The following is a 14,083-nucleotide window of genomic DNA, read 5'->3' as shown; positions in this document are numbered from 1 at the left end:
AATATCAATAAAAGTTTAATTTCACTTTGAATCCCCTCTCCCAACCCCCCCCCAATGAGTACTCAATACATAAATTGACCTATCCACCCAAAAAACACTTTTTGAAATTCTGAACTTTCCCCCCAAATTTCAGCACCTTTGACCCTCAACCTCTTCCCACCATCCCCACAACCAGTAGGAATAGTCTTCCCCGCTCCCCCCACCCACCCTAATAATTCTATTCCTCCCCCCTCCCCACCAGTGTCTCGCCTCGGAACTCCATACGGAGGTGCGGCAGATGGCCAAAAAATCAGCCTGGGATGGCCAGTGCCGGCTGGTAAGTTCATTTGCATGTTTATTACCCTCATTTACGTATTTTAATGCCGGTCCCACCACTTGGCAACTGAGGCCGCACAGAAGCCTCGCTGCCACCACTAATATCTGGCGGGGCCTGCTCGGCATTATGGGTAATGGTGGGCAACTCCTGCTAGTATTTTACAGGCCTCCCCGTCACGACCCATTGCGCTGAGCGGCTGGTAAAATCCAGCCCCAGGTGGTGTTCCTCGAATTTATATTGAGCTTCATTGCAAGAGTGTAGGAGGTGAAGGACAGAGAGGTCAGACTGGAAGTGGAGTGGAGAATTAAAATGACAGGTGACCGGAAGTTTGGGGTTATGCTTGCGGACTGAACAGAGGTGCCCCATAAAGCTATCGCCCAATCTGCGTTTGGTCTTCCCAATGTAGAGGAGCCCACATTGTGAGCAGTGAATGCAGTCTACTAAATTGAAAGTACAAGTAAATCGCTGTTTCACCTGGAAGGAGTGTTTGGGGCCTTGGATGGCGAGAAAAGAGGAGGTAAAAGGCAAGTACATCTCCTGTGCTTGCATTGGAAGGTGCTGTGGTAAGGGACAGGGGTGTTGGGGTAACTGAGGAGTGGACCAGGCTGGTGTGGAACATGCAGTCCCTTTGGAATGCTGAAAGGGGAGGGGAAGATGTGGTGGTGAAAATGGCAGAGGATGATCCATCGAATAAGGCTGGTGAGGTAGGAGGTGAGACAAGGGGAACCCTATCATCTGGGAAAAAGGGGTAAGTGTGAGAGCAAAAATGCGGGAAATGGAGCGGATACAATCCAGGACCTTGTTAATCATGGTGGGGGGCGATTAAGGAAAAGGACGTCATATCAGAAGCACTAGTATAGAAGGCTGAATTGTCAGAACAAATATGACAAAGACAGAGAAGCTGGGAGAATGGAATAGAACCCTTACAAGAAGCAGGGTGTGAGTATAATCAACATAGCTGTGGAAATCAGTGGGCCTATCGTGAATATTGGTCAGCAGACTATCCCCAGAAATTGAGACAGAGAAGCCGAGGAAGGGAGGGAGAAAGTCAGAGATGGACTATATGTAGGTGAGGGAAGGGTGTAAATTGAAAGCAAAGTTAATGAATTTTCAGGTCCGGGCTGAAATGGCACTGATACAGTCATCAATGTGCTGGAAAAAGAGCTGAGGAAGGGGAACTGAGTAGGACTGGAACAAAGAATGTTCCATATATTCTATGAATATCCAGGCACGTTCCCATAGTAACACCTTTTATTTGGAGTATTCACTATAAGCCCAATGACTTCCATTGGATTCAACATTGAGTTTACCAATTTCAGACTACAAGCTCTGCTGCTTTTACTTTTGGTCAGCAGCTGTCGGTGGTGATTCTGCTTTCCCATTTACACCTCCTCTAGATATAATTTTTGTTTCTTATCCAATTACCATCTCTTTTTGTCTTGCACTTTTGTCACTTAATCTCTCCTGTCTTCCACCCTATCACAGACCTTCCACATTGTTCTTTCCTCCCATCTCAGGCTTAAAAACATTACATCTCTAAGAACTTCCAGTTCTGACGAAGGGTTACGGTCCTGAAAAGTTAACTCTGTTTCTCTTTCCATAGATACTACCAGATCTGCTGAATATTTCCAGCATTTTCTGTTTTAATTTCAGATTTCCAGAATTCAGAATATTTTGCTCTTGACTTATCTGCTGGCTTGCCTTGGAAATCATCAAAATCCAGGAGGCATTGTATGGATTATAACTCCAGTATGGTGTGAAGTTGGCTTTAAAAAGTGCCCAGTTGATCATTTTGACTTCCTTTAAACTTTATAAACTTACTCCAGCACCTTCTTTATATATTCACAATGCAGACAGTCCTCTCACACTCTCAAAATATTAAGGATACTACCATTCAGGAGCCGAGCACTGCACGTGCATGGAAGCATGCATGTGCAAAACCATTTCCTGTGGGCACACTGAAAATTGCAGCCTGCAGTGTAATTCAATTGCTGACAACTTGGCACTCTGCAGATTTCAGACTAGTAACGTAATATAATTGCAACTTAAATGAATTCAAAATTCTCAACCTTATTTTCCTATATATTCTATTGTATTCTATTCACCAATAATGACTTTGATGAGTTTTTTTCTCAAATGGTATAAATTTATTTGAAAAATTGTTACAAGTGCAATTGTCAATGAACTGCTAAAAACAGGAAGCTTAAATCTTGGCTGTACTCCTTGAAGGTCACCCTTTCCTGTGCACAGAAATTCTTACTGGGTTCTCACAACTTACTGGTTGAGAGTTTAGCATTTTACTCAGGCTACTAAGGTTTTGGCAGACGACCAAATATATGGGGTGATGTTCAAATTAACTACAAATGGAAAAAAAATGAATTTCAACTCCTGATCTAGTTGCAGTTTCTGGTCAATTGTGTCTCTTAGTTGCTCAAGATCCTGGTTGATTCTTGAGAAACCAATATTCTGAATGCATTGTACATTGGTGAGGAAGGGGCGAATCCATGGGACTGAACTTTTCTGCTAGATCCAAGAGATGTCTAAGCTCCATATTGACAATATATGTGAAAAGGAAAACATAAATATGCCTAAAACAGCATACCACACTGGCTTATTAAAATACCACATCATTAATGTGTACTGTGGATTATGTTTGTGAATAAATGAATTGTAAACTATAATAAAGGAGAAGCTTGTGTGAGCTCATACATGCGTCTTTTAGAGTGATGAGTGCTGATAGTCATTTGGGGTCATTTTACAGCTATCTTTGCCCAGTGATAACATTTATCTGAAATAATTGACTTTGGTTTCATTAAAACAAGGAAATGGACAAAACAATGCATACTTTGTAGAAGATGTCATTTTACTGGCTTAGTCACTGATAATTTTATTTGGAATATTGATATTAGAGGAACTTGCACTGCTTCTTAAGTGCACTTAACTTTTCTTAGATAATTTTCGTGATCCGGGAATTTGTGGTACAATGTCCAATGAATAAAACCACAATAAGATTAAACAAGTATTTCACTCCAATGTTTCCATTTTTCTCAGGCATTCTCAAATTGTTTTCTTTCTTTGTAAAATAACAGATACATATGTATAAATAGAATGCCTCTGGTGGTACACGCTAGTGATTCTGTTTATGGCCCTGCTCATTGTAACCACAAGCACTTTAATTATGTTCAGGTAATGTCTTTGTGTCAGTTATAAAGCAAAAGGTTCTGACTAGCAAGAAATTACTCTGTGCCCAATGGTTACTATAGCAATGCTTTTACCTTATTTTAAAAATAAAGTAAGATTCACGTTTAATCAGTTTATTCAAGATGTAACACATGCATTTTTTTCATTTCCATCATCATTTTAAAAAAATCCTAATGTAGCATTGCAGTAAACAGTTAAAAATGTTGGTCAGCACTAACTTAATGGATATTTCTTTATCCACATAATGAACCAAATTAAAATCCCCATGAAAATAAATCAGGCCAATTATGTTGTGAAGAAGTACCCTTTCTATTCTTTATTCTAATACAGTTTATAACAAACCATATTAATATTATTCCTGTGAATATGAGGGAATGACATATAAGTCAGTGCTTTGCACAGTATCTCGAGAATTCTCTTGTGAAAGTGCTTAATCTCACAAATTAATCTTTGTTTCAGATAATGTTCGTAAATAATGTGCTAAATACGAAGAATAAGTTAATATAATTAAACAGAATAAATTATGTTTCTCATTTCTGGGCCATACAATGAAACAATATTGACTTCATGTTCTACACAGCTGCAGATATTGCATGCCCAGTAAATTCAGTCAGAAATTGATTGGTTTGCACGTGAAGCCGAAGTGATGCACAGTTGTCTCTATTACATTGGTTAGGAAGGAGAGGCTTTTGAGGCCTGTCACCACTGGATACATCCTTTCTGATATGTAGCTGTAATGCAGGAAATACTCTGTATCAATATTTCCCAGAAGGAATAGCATGGATTGCCTCAGAGATTCAGCTGATTTTTTTTTGCTACTTTGTCTTATTCTAGCATGCCTAACATCACAACTTCTGGTGGAGTTGTTGTGCAGTAATTTGCAATTTTGTAACAATATTTTCTAACCAAACTATCTGCAACACAATAGAAAAATACAGTGGCATGAAAAAATTGAGGACAGACATTTTGCAAACATTCTCATCTTACCAGCCTGTCAAATTATCGTTGTGGATTCATACCTTTTATGCACATTAAAATACATCATACCACTATATAATGCCACTCTAATAAGCAATGCAGGGTTAAGCACTAACACAATGACTGTCTAAGTACAATCAAAGCAGAAGCCAGGGCAAGTTGAGAAAGTAATAAATAAAGCATATGGGATCCTGGGCTTTCTAAGTCGGGGCAGAGTACAAGAACAAGGAAATTATGATAAGCCTGTATAAAACACTGGTATGGCCTCAAATGAAGTATTGTGTCCTTTTCTGGGCACCACACTTTATGAAGAATGTTAAGGCATTAGAGTAAGTGCAGAAAACATTCCCAAGAATATTTCCATGGATGAGGAACTTCAGTTACATGGATAGGTTGGAGAAGCTGCAGCTGTTCTCCTTGGAGAACAAAAGATTAAGTGGAGATTTGTTTGAGGTGTTCAAAATCATGAGGGGTCTGGACAGAGTAGATAGGGAGAAACTGTTCCCATTGGCGGAAGGATCCAGAACCAGAGGATATAGATTTAAGGTGACTCGCAATGGCAACATGAGGAAAAATCTTTTTTACACAGTAAGTGGTTAGGATCTGGAATGCACTGCCTGAGAGTATGGTGGAGACAGATTCAATTGAGGCGTTCAAAAGAGAACTAGATAATTGTCTGAAGAGAAAAAATTTGCAGGGCTACAGGGAAAAGGCAGGGGTGTGGGATTAGATGAATTGCTCTTGCAGAGAGCTGGCACAGACACAATGGGCTGAATGGCCTTCTTCTGTGCTGTAACCTTCCATGATTCTATAATCTACTTTAAATACGAAAATGTGAAATCCCTTAACTGCAAAATAAAACCATACCTTTACTTTCAGAAGTATTAACAGAAAAATAAGAATAATTTCTGGTCCCACCAATATCTTCAGTCAAGTGAAATACATTACAAATTTTACTTTTATATTAGGACTTTATTAAAAAATTTCACAACTGTAACATCTTTCATAATCTGCCACACAGAAAACACATATAAAAGAAGCATACTGGGAGGGAAGTTTCATTATCTTCTGACTTGGGAGACATATTATAAAACAATACTTGCCTACTAGGTCTTGATAGCAATATTTATAAGTTTGCTTTAGCCAACTCCAGGTAATGGCTCAGACCTTTCACAAGATAATTTCGAATGAGGAAGGACATTTTGCCCATCTTAGTTCACCAAGCCAAAGAGATCCTAATTCCTCCACCCACTGGAGCATCTTATTGTATCTTAAATAATTCCAGGGTTTTTGCTTCTACTTCTCTATTTGGGAGTGTATGCCATGCATTGATCACTGAATGAAAAGTCATTTACTGATATTAGTCTTCAAATTGCCTTTTACTAATTTGAACCTATGTTCCCTAGTTCTACTTCCACAATGTAATTTAAAGTAATATTCTAGGTAATTTTTTTGTCTACATCCTTAAACAACGAACTAGATTTTATTCAGAAGCTGAAAGTTCCGATGTCGGGACCGGATCTAGGTACGCCGTGTCAGCTGACGCCGCAGCAGGTGCTGGAACCTTTTTTAAAGGACTGCCAGCCCTATATTCAGTGTTTCATTGTCAAGTATTAAGGATTTTTTTCAGGGGGAAAGGCTGCAGAATGATGATCCCGAGTGGCCCCATGCTTCAGTGATGCCTCCATCCAGGTTCGTTACAGGCTGCCAGGCAAAGGCAAGATATACACTTCCCTAAGGATGGGAGAAGGAGAGGTGGGCACCTGACCAAGCAAGCTGGCTGCAGATAGTGGAGGAGGTCAACAGCCATGGGGTCACACCAAGGACCAGGATCCGGTGCCGCAAGCAGCTAAATGACCTCATCCAGGCAGCAAAAGTGAGTACCTCTAAAAACCTTCAGCTCTTGAGCCGTGCATTTGTCAGAAGAGGAGGGTGTGTTGGGTGGAGAGGGAGTGCCCAACTATGGCCGGAATTTTACACCACCCCAGTGAGCCGTAGTAGTAGTGGGCCACCCCCACTTCTCCAACCACCCCCAGGGTCCAAGATCGACCCCATCCTCCCACATGACCACCTTTGCCTCGCCAGGGTGCGACCGATCACCCCGGCAGGGCAAACCAAACTTACCTGTAGTCCTGGCTCCATGTCCTCAGCTGGGATGCAGTTTCAGCTGTGGCCACCACTCCTGGTGGCGCTGCTGGGAATAAGAGTTGCTGGCCTGATGATTGGCTGGCAGCTCAATGAGGCAGGACTACCTCCCTCAAGCAGGTGGAAGTCCCCCCCCTCGGAACAATTAAAGTCCGGGGGCCCATAAAATGCAGGACGGATCCCCAGGCCGAGTGGAAGCGGGTTTGCCACCAACTTTTACATTGGTGGCCAGCTGCCATCTGCTGATGTAAAGTCCAGCCCTATATGTGGGTAAAGGGTCTGGGCAAACAGACAAGCTGCCTGAGGCATGGCGAAATGGCACTGAAAGGTGCCCTTTTGTCATTGGAGACCCTTACAAAGTACCTGGATAGAGGCAGCATGCAAGAGACATCTGCATACCCTCATTATTAACCGCTGGACTAACACCAGCATATATCTTGGGCTTGGCCCTACTGGGAGATCGATAACATTCACCTTTGTGTCTGCAGGAGAAGATAGCACACAATTACAGACAGCAGGCCAACACCAGCAGTGGGCTGCCAAACCTCCAGGACCTGAGCCCAGTAGAAGAGGGAGAGGCCATGGACCTGGCATATCTGCAGGACAGACAGTGCATTGCAGATGGAGAGACAGGAGCACCCTCCTAAGACAGTGAGTAAGGTCACCATAGGGCACAAAGGAGCATCTGCACTGATGGACCCATGCTGCTCATGAGGCAACCGGTGCCAACTGGGGTCCAACATCAGGCTATTTGCTGTGTCGGGAGGGGAGGCCCTTGACCCTTCAATGTCTCTGTTCTCTCATGCAAGTTACGCTGAACATCCAGAAAGCGCCTCTGTGACTGTGGGAGAGCCTGCCACCTCGGAGGGGGAGGATGGAGCCTCAGAGGGTGCATCATCACATCATACCCCTGCACCAGCGCAGATACTCTCACATTGGTGGGTAGGCACTCGAGGTTAGATTCGGACACACAACCTGGTGGACAGAGCACTGACCCACCCAAGCAGTTGACGGAGCTGTGACAGCCCAGGCCCCTTACAGTCGGAGGACTGTGGGAGGCCAGACCCATACTGAACCCCCAGCTCATGACATGCCCCTGGTGTCGCTGGCCTCACAGGAAATGCTGCAGCTGCAGCGAGAGGTCAGCAACATTTCTAGAGATGCCAAAGGCTATATGTGTGCAAGCACGGATGATGGAGGAGTCCATCCAGTCCTTGGGTGTTGCACTGTCTCTGATGAGTGGCGTCCCCCATTGAGAGATTGTTGACTCTCCTGGAGATCCATATCCAGCAGAGTGCTCAGTGGCTGCAAGAGATTCGTGCAGGCCTGCAGACCCTCGTCTTAACAATGAGCTCAAGGCAGTGGTGGCAAGGCAGGAGGGGTACAGGGGATCTGGAGTCACCACCAGATCCTTCGCCCCCTCAGGTAAACAAGGAGACCCAAGTCTGTCTTGCAAGGGAGGAGGAGTGGCTGCCTCCTACAGCTGGGGGCTCCTCTCAGGGTGTTTCTGATGCGGGCAGCAGTTCCTCTGCCCCTCTGCCAGAGACGCCAGGACCTCCAACATCCCTGATGACAGAGGGTGCTACTAGTTCTGTGCTGGTGGCCCTTAACTTGCCGGGGCCCACCAGGCCTAAAACACCAAAGGACGAACACCAAGGTCATCCCTAGCCAAGGGATAGCAAGGTCAACAGCCTGCCTCCACTTCAACTGACAATGCAGGGGGATCACCACATAAGAGTGAAAAAAACAGAATAAAGAGCACCCAGAAGCAAGGGGGATTCACGGGGGAATGGGAATAGAAAGGGTAATGTTTGTTATCAGGGAGGATAAAGATAATTTTCTATTGCACAAGACCTCCTTCCTCTTTTTTTAATGGCCTTTGCTGGTTCATTTCAAACCCCATCTCTGTCAAGGGAGCTCAAGGTGAGGGATCATACTGTGAAGAATCAGGTCTGGAACCTTGCCATCTGAGCGCTGTGCATCTGGTTGCTGATCAAATGCTCCCTGAAGGAAGGAAGATGACAACAAGACTGCATAAAGGTATGTCTTTATTGGGCAACCTACAACTGGCAGTAAGGATCATAGGAAACATGAATGTATAAAGGGCATCGCAAGCCTCACTTACACATATCTCATGGCGTTGCTCCTGTTGTCCCAGGGATCCTTCATCAGGCAATGCTTGGCCAGCTTCCTCCTCTGCATCCTCATCATCCAAGGAGGCAGCATGCTCCTCACTATCCTCATTCTCCAACCCCTCCTGCCTCTGTAGTGACAGGTTGTTCAGTACTCAACAGACCATCCCAATACATGAGACCCTCGCCAGGGCATACAGAAGAGCTCTGCTGGACCAATATAGGCACCTGAATCACATCCTGAGTAGACTAATGGCCTGCTCTATGGTCACTCATGCTGTCTCATGGCAGGTGTTGTACCTCTTCTCTGTATCTGTGCATGGTTCCTCACAGGTGTCAGTAGTCATGTCCTCAGTGTGTAGGCCTTGTCTCCAAGGATCCATCCCTGAAGATGCGTGGGAGGCTGGAAAAGCTATGGCACCTGGGACTGCCTTAAAATGTAGGCATTGTGATAACTTTCCGGGAAGTGTGCACAGACCTGCAGGATTCATTTGCAGTGGTCGCAGACAAGTTGTAAATTGAGGGAGTGGAAGCTCTTCCAGATGATGAAGGCCATTGGCTGGTGCACAGGAGCCTTGATGGCCACATGTGTGCAGTTGATGACACCCTGCACCTCGAGGAATCCAGCGATGGCCCCGAACCCAAGTTCTTCTCAGCTTGAGAGTTGGGTTCTGTGCAGAAGCATACATAGTCACCAGCCCTCTTGAAAAAGGCATTGGTGACCTCCTTGATGCACCAATGGGCCACTAACTGTGTGTCCCACACATTTCCTCTGTGGATTCCTGGACTGACACAGAAGTGTAGAAGTTCAGTGGCACAGTGACCTTCAGCGTCACTGGCAGTGGATTCCCACCAAGGTCCCTGGGGTACAGCTCGTCCAACATCATAGCACATGGGTCCGTGACAGCCCCCTGGAGAGACGGAGTCATCATTGGAACTGCCGCTCAGACATCTGTAGGTAGTTGAGGCTCGACAGTTCTCTGGAGGGTAGCTTCTTCTGCATGGGGGAGGCTGCTGCCTTTCTCCTCTGCACCCTTTTCCACCATCTGGAAACCAATGCTGACCCTCCTGTGGGCTAACAGGTCATTGCGGTGCCACTGTCGGTGTCTGGACCTCCCTCCCTCTCTGCTGCAACTCCTTCTCAATGAGGTCCCAAAGCCTGGATGAATGAGGCCCATGATAGGTGGCCTTCCCTTAGATTCTAGGCCATCACTGACAACGGCCACACCTATTGCACCCCCACGCCTATCGCACCCCCCCCCCCCACCCCCTATGGCACCCCCACAGTGCTGGTTCCTTTGCCCCACTCCTCAAACTATGCCCAATGCCCTCCCTTCTCCACCTTGTCTGGCAGTTGATGCTGCCTCTCCCGATGGCCTCTCTTTGCAGCCAGCAGTGAGCTCCCGCCTGCATGTTGCCTCTCTCAACCAGGCAAGGCTCTGAAGCACTGTGATTCCTGAGCACCATTAATAAAATTTAAAACTAAGAATACAATCACTGTTGATAGGCCTCTTAACTAGTTTAACTGCCTGCCTGCCTGTCTGCCACGTTGATGTCTGCTCTATGTCCTCCATGTTTGCCACCATCCATAAAATTGGGATGGGACGTCACGACATCAGACTTCTGGTCCGACGTCGCCCGTCCCGGTTTTATGCCCCCCTCTGCCTCCATTCCCATCCCCAAACTCCACATAAAATCCTGCCCAATAGCTCTCCACAACATTACCACTTTCTAGGTTGAAAAACCCAAATTACTCTGTGCTTCCTCATAACTCAGACTCCTGACACTGTATCAGTCTAGTCATCCTTCTCTGTACTACTTTCAGGGCTTGACAGCCTCTCTTATTTCTTAGCAACCAAAAGTAGATGCAGTACTCAAGATGTGTATCCAACACAGGCACATGGGATGGAATAGCCTCCTTCTGTGCTGTAACAGTTTATGATTTTATTATGTCACCCAACAACCATAACATTTGAAAATTAGTTCTTCTGGGTTATATTCTACTGTTTTGTAATACAACATTCTATTGTCTTTGTTGACTGCTGATCTGCATTAGTTGGACATGTTCAGCGTCAAATCTACTAAGTCTCCTAGGTATCTTTTTGTTTTGCCCTCAGCTATTCAAACATGATTGATGGAGTGCATGTCAACTATTTTTCCATTTTATATGTATGTAGCATTTTCTATGGAAGGAACCAAGATCAACATCCCAAAATTTTAGGGTTCATTTAGATTTGAGACCAACAGCTGCAGTTCAGGATCCAGTCAGGCAGACCCCTGTTTCCAATACTTGATTTCTCTCTGGCTGGAATTCTATTTATGCTGCCCATAAGAGACATAGGAACATAAGAAATAGGCGTAGGAGTAGGCCATTAGGCCCCTCGAGCCTGCTCTGCCATTCAACTAGATCATGGCTGATCTTCTACCTCAATGCCACTTTCCCACATTATCCCCAGAAGACTTCTGTAAATGAGTGGATACACACATGGACAGAGCTCTCTTCCAACAATTTGAAATGTAAATATTTAGAGAGCAGGGAGGGGAGAATCTAAAAATTTAAAGTAAGACTAGGTATGTTCTTTGTGAAACCAAAGTCTGGCATTACACGGAATTCCACTCTTTGCAGTGTCTCCTTCAGGAATCTCACTCTGCTTTGTTTTGGTGCTGGATTGGATCATGACTTCAGATTTACACTGCAAATTATTTTTTTGCATAAAAAGGACCCACATTTGATTGAAAAGCCCTTCCTTGAAGTGGAAATAAAATGTTATTTTGACCATATAATTTCACTCACGCACTATTTATAAATTGGTTAGCTCCCAAGCCTTTTCATGTTTGTTGTAATGCTCAGTTCATCTCTTGTTGTACTTTTAAAAATTACTCTTATATGACAGATATACTAATTATAGTTATGAAATTGTATTTTCTGAAGCATTACTGCATCTTAAAGCTGGATATGACATCCAATCTGAAGATACAAAGTACAAAAAACTGCATATTATAATTTAACAGTATAATTTTGTAGCATTTGTTATACTGTGTAGTGCATTTTATTTTTTAGTTATTCTCATAGAATAAATCCTTTACACATGTAAAGGATTCCCCATGTAATAATTGATATGAACTGAACCAATATGCCACTACTGTAAGATAAGAAGCCTTTCAAGATATTTTATATGAACTAAGGGTCAGAGTGAATGTAGGATATTTTGCGATATTTTATTGTAATTGAAACACTTCTTGTAGGTCTATGAACAAACTGCTGTACAACTTTAAGAGGAAACAGCAAAAAGTATAATCACAGTATAACCGCAGAGAAATAAATTGACCAATTTGGCTCATTGCTTCCAGAACCATGAAAAAACAAAAACAGGTAACATTATATTGCTCTTTTCAAATGTATGTGAGTGTATATGAGATCTTCTAACAGCGTATATGTAAATCTATTACAAATCCGAATATGTTCTTACTTAGTCAATACTGGTATATACCCTTTTTGTACACTCAGGTTTAATAATAAGTAAAATTTTAATTCATTGCAACTTACCAAATATAAATTTACTTGCATCATGGACATGTCTTTATCTTGCGTATTTTCTTTATATATTTCACATTACTCTTTTATAGAAATTCTATGCAATTTATGATTCATATTATTCCATTTTATAAATGGGATTTATATCATCATATTCAGGTTCTCAAAAGAAAAGTCATTTTAACAGTTTTTAATTCAGGTATTTAAAATCACACAATAAGAAAATTTGCTTGTGAGCTTGCTTCTAATAAATGAAATACAAGTTGGATAGCTATGGCGGTATTAACCATAGAGGTTTGAGCTTCAGGTATTCTTAGATAATCCAAGGGAGAAGCCTATGGATAACTGACTTTTAATATATCTTTTAAAAAAAGCTTCAATGACTCATTCATTGCAGTTATACATTCACCATACAGACAAGTTTCCCAAGGTCTTACATCTTTCTCAGCTTTAATCGGTTCTTTTGGGCCTCCTTATCTCGAGAGACAATGGATACGCGCCTGGAGGTGGTCAGTGGTTTGTGAAGCAGCGCCTGGAGTGGCTATAAAGGCCAATTCTAGAGTGACAGGCTTTTCCACAGGTGCTGCAGAGAAATTTGTTTGTCGGGGCTGTTGCACAGTTGGCTCTCCCCTTGCGCCTCTGTCTTTTTTCCTGCCAACTACTAAGTCTCTTCGACTCGCCACATTTTAGCCCTGTCTTTATGGCTGCCCGCCAGCTCTGGCGAACGCTGGCAACTGACTCCCACGACTTGTGATCAATGTCACACGATTTCATGTCGCGTTTGCAGACGTCTTTATAGGGGAGACATGGACGGCCGGTGGGTCTGATACCAGTGGCGAGCTCGCTGTACAATGTGTCTTTGGGGATCCTGCCATCTTCCATGCGGCTCACATGGCCAAGCCATCTCAAGCGCCGCTGACTCAGTAGTGTGTACAAGCTGGGGATGTTGGCCGCCTCGAGGACTTCTTTGTTGGAGATACGGTCCTGCCACCTGATGCCAAGTATTCTCCGGAGGCAGCGAAGATGGAATGAATTGAGACGTCGCTCTTGGCTGACATACGTTGTCCAGGCCTCACTGCCATAGAGCAAGGTACTGAGGACACAGGCCTGATACACTCGGACTTTTGTGTTCCGTGTCAGTGCGCCATTTTCCCACACTCTCTTGGCCAGTCTGGACATAGCAGAGGAAGCCTTTCCCATGCGCTTGTTGATTTCTGCATCTAGAGACAGGTTACTGGTGATAGTTGAGCCTAGGTAGGTGAACTCTTGAACCACTTCCAGAGCGTGGTCGCCAATATTGATGGATGGAGCATTTCTGACATCCTGCCCCATGATGTTTGTTTTCTTGAGGCTGATGGTTAGGCCAAATTCATTGCAGGCAGCCGCAACCCTGTCGATGAGACTCTGCAGGCACTCTTCAGTGTGAGATGTTAATACAGCATCGTCAGCAAAGAGGAGTTCCCTGATCAGGACTTTCCGTACTTTGGACTTCGCTCTTAGACGGGCAAGGTTGAACAACCTGCCCCCTGATCTTGTGTGGAGGAAAATTCCTTCTTCAGAGGACTTGAATGCATGTGAAAGCAGCAGGGAGAAGAAAATCCCAAAAAGTGTGGGTGCGAGAACACAGCCCTGTTTCACGCCACTCAGGATAGGAAAGGGCTCTGAGGAGGAGCCACCATGTTGAATTGTGCCTTTCATATTGTCATGGAATGAGGTGATGATACTTAGTAGCTTTGGTGGGCATCCAATCTTTTCTAGTAGTCTGAAGAGACCACG

The sequence above is a fragment of the Heterodontus francisci genome, chromosome 12 (assembly GCF_036365525.1).
Source record: "Heterodontus francisci isolate sHetFra1 chromosome 12, sHetFra1.hap1, whole genome shotgun sequence".
NCBI lineage: Eukaryota > Metazoa > Chordata > Chondrichthyes > Heterodontiformes > Heterodontidae > Heterodontus > Heterodontus francisci.
This window is presented reverse-complemented; position numbering follows the sequence as displayed.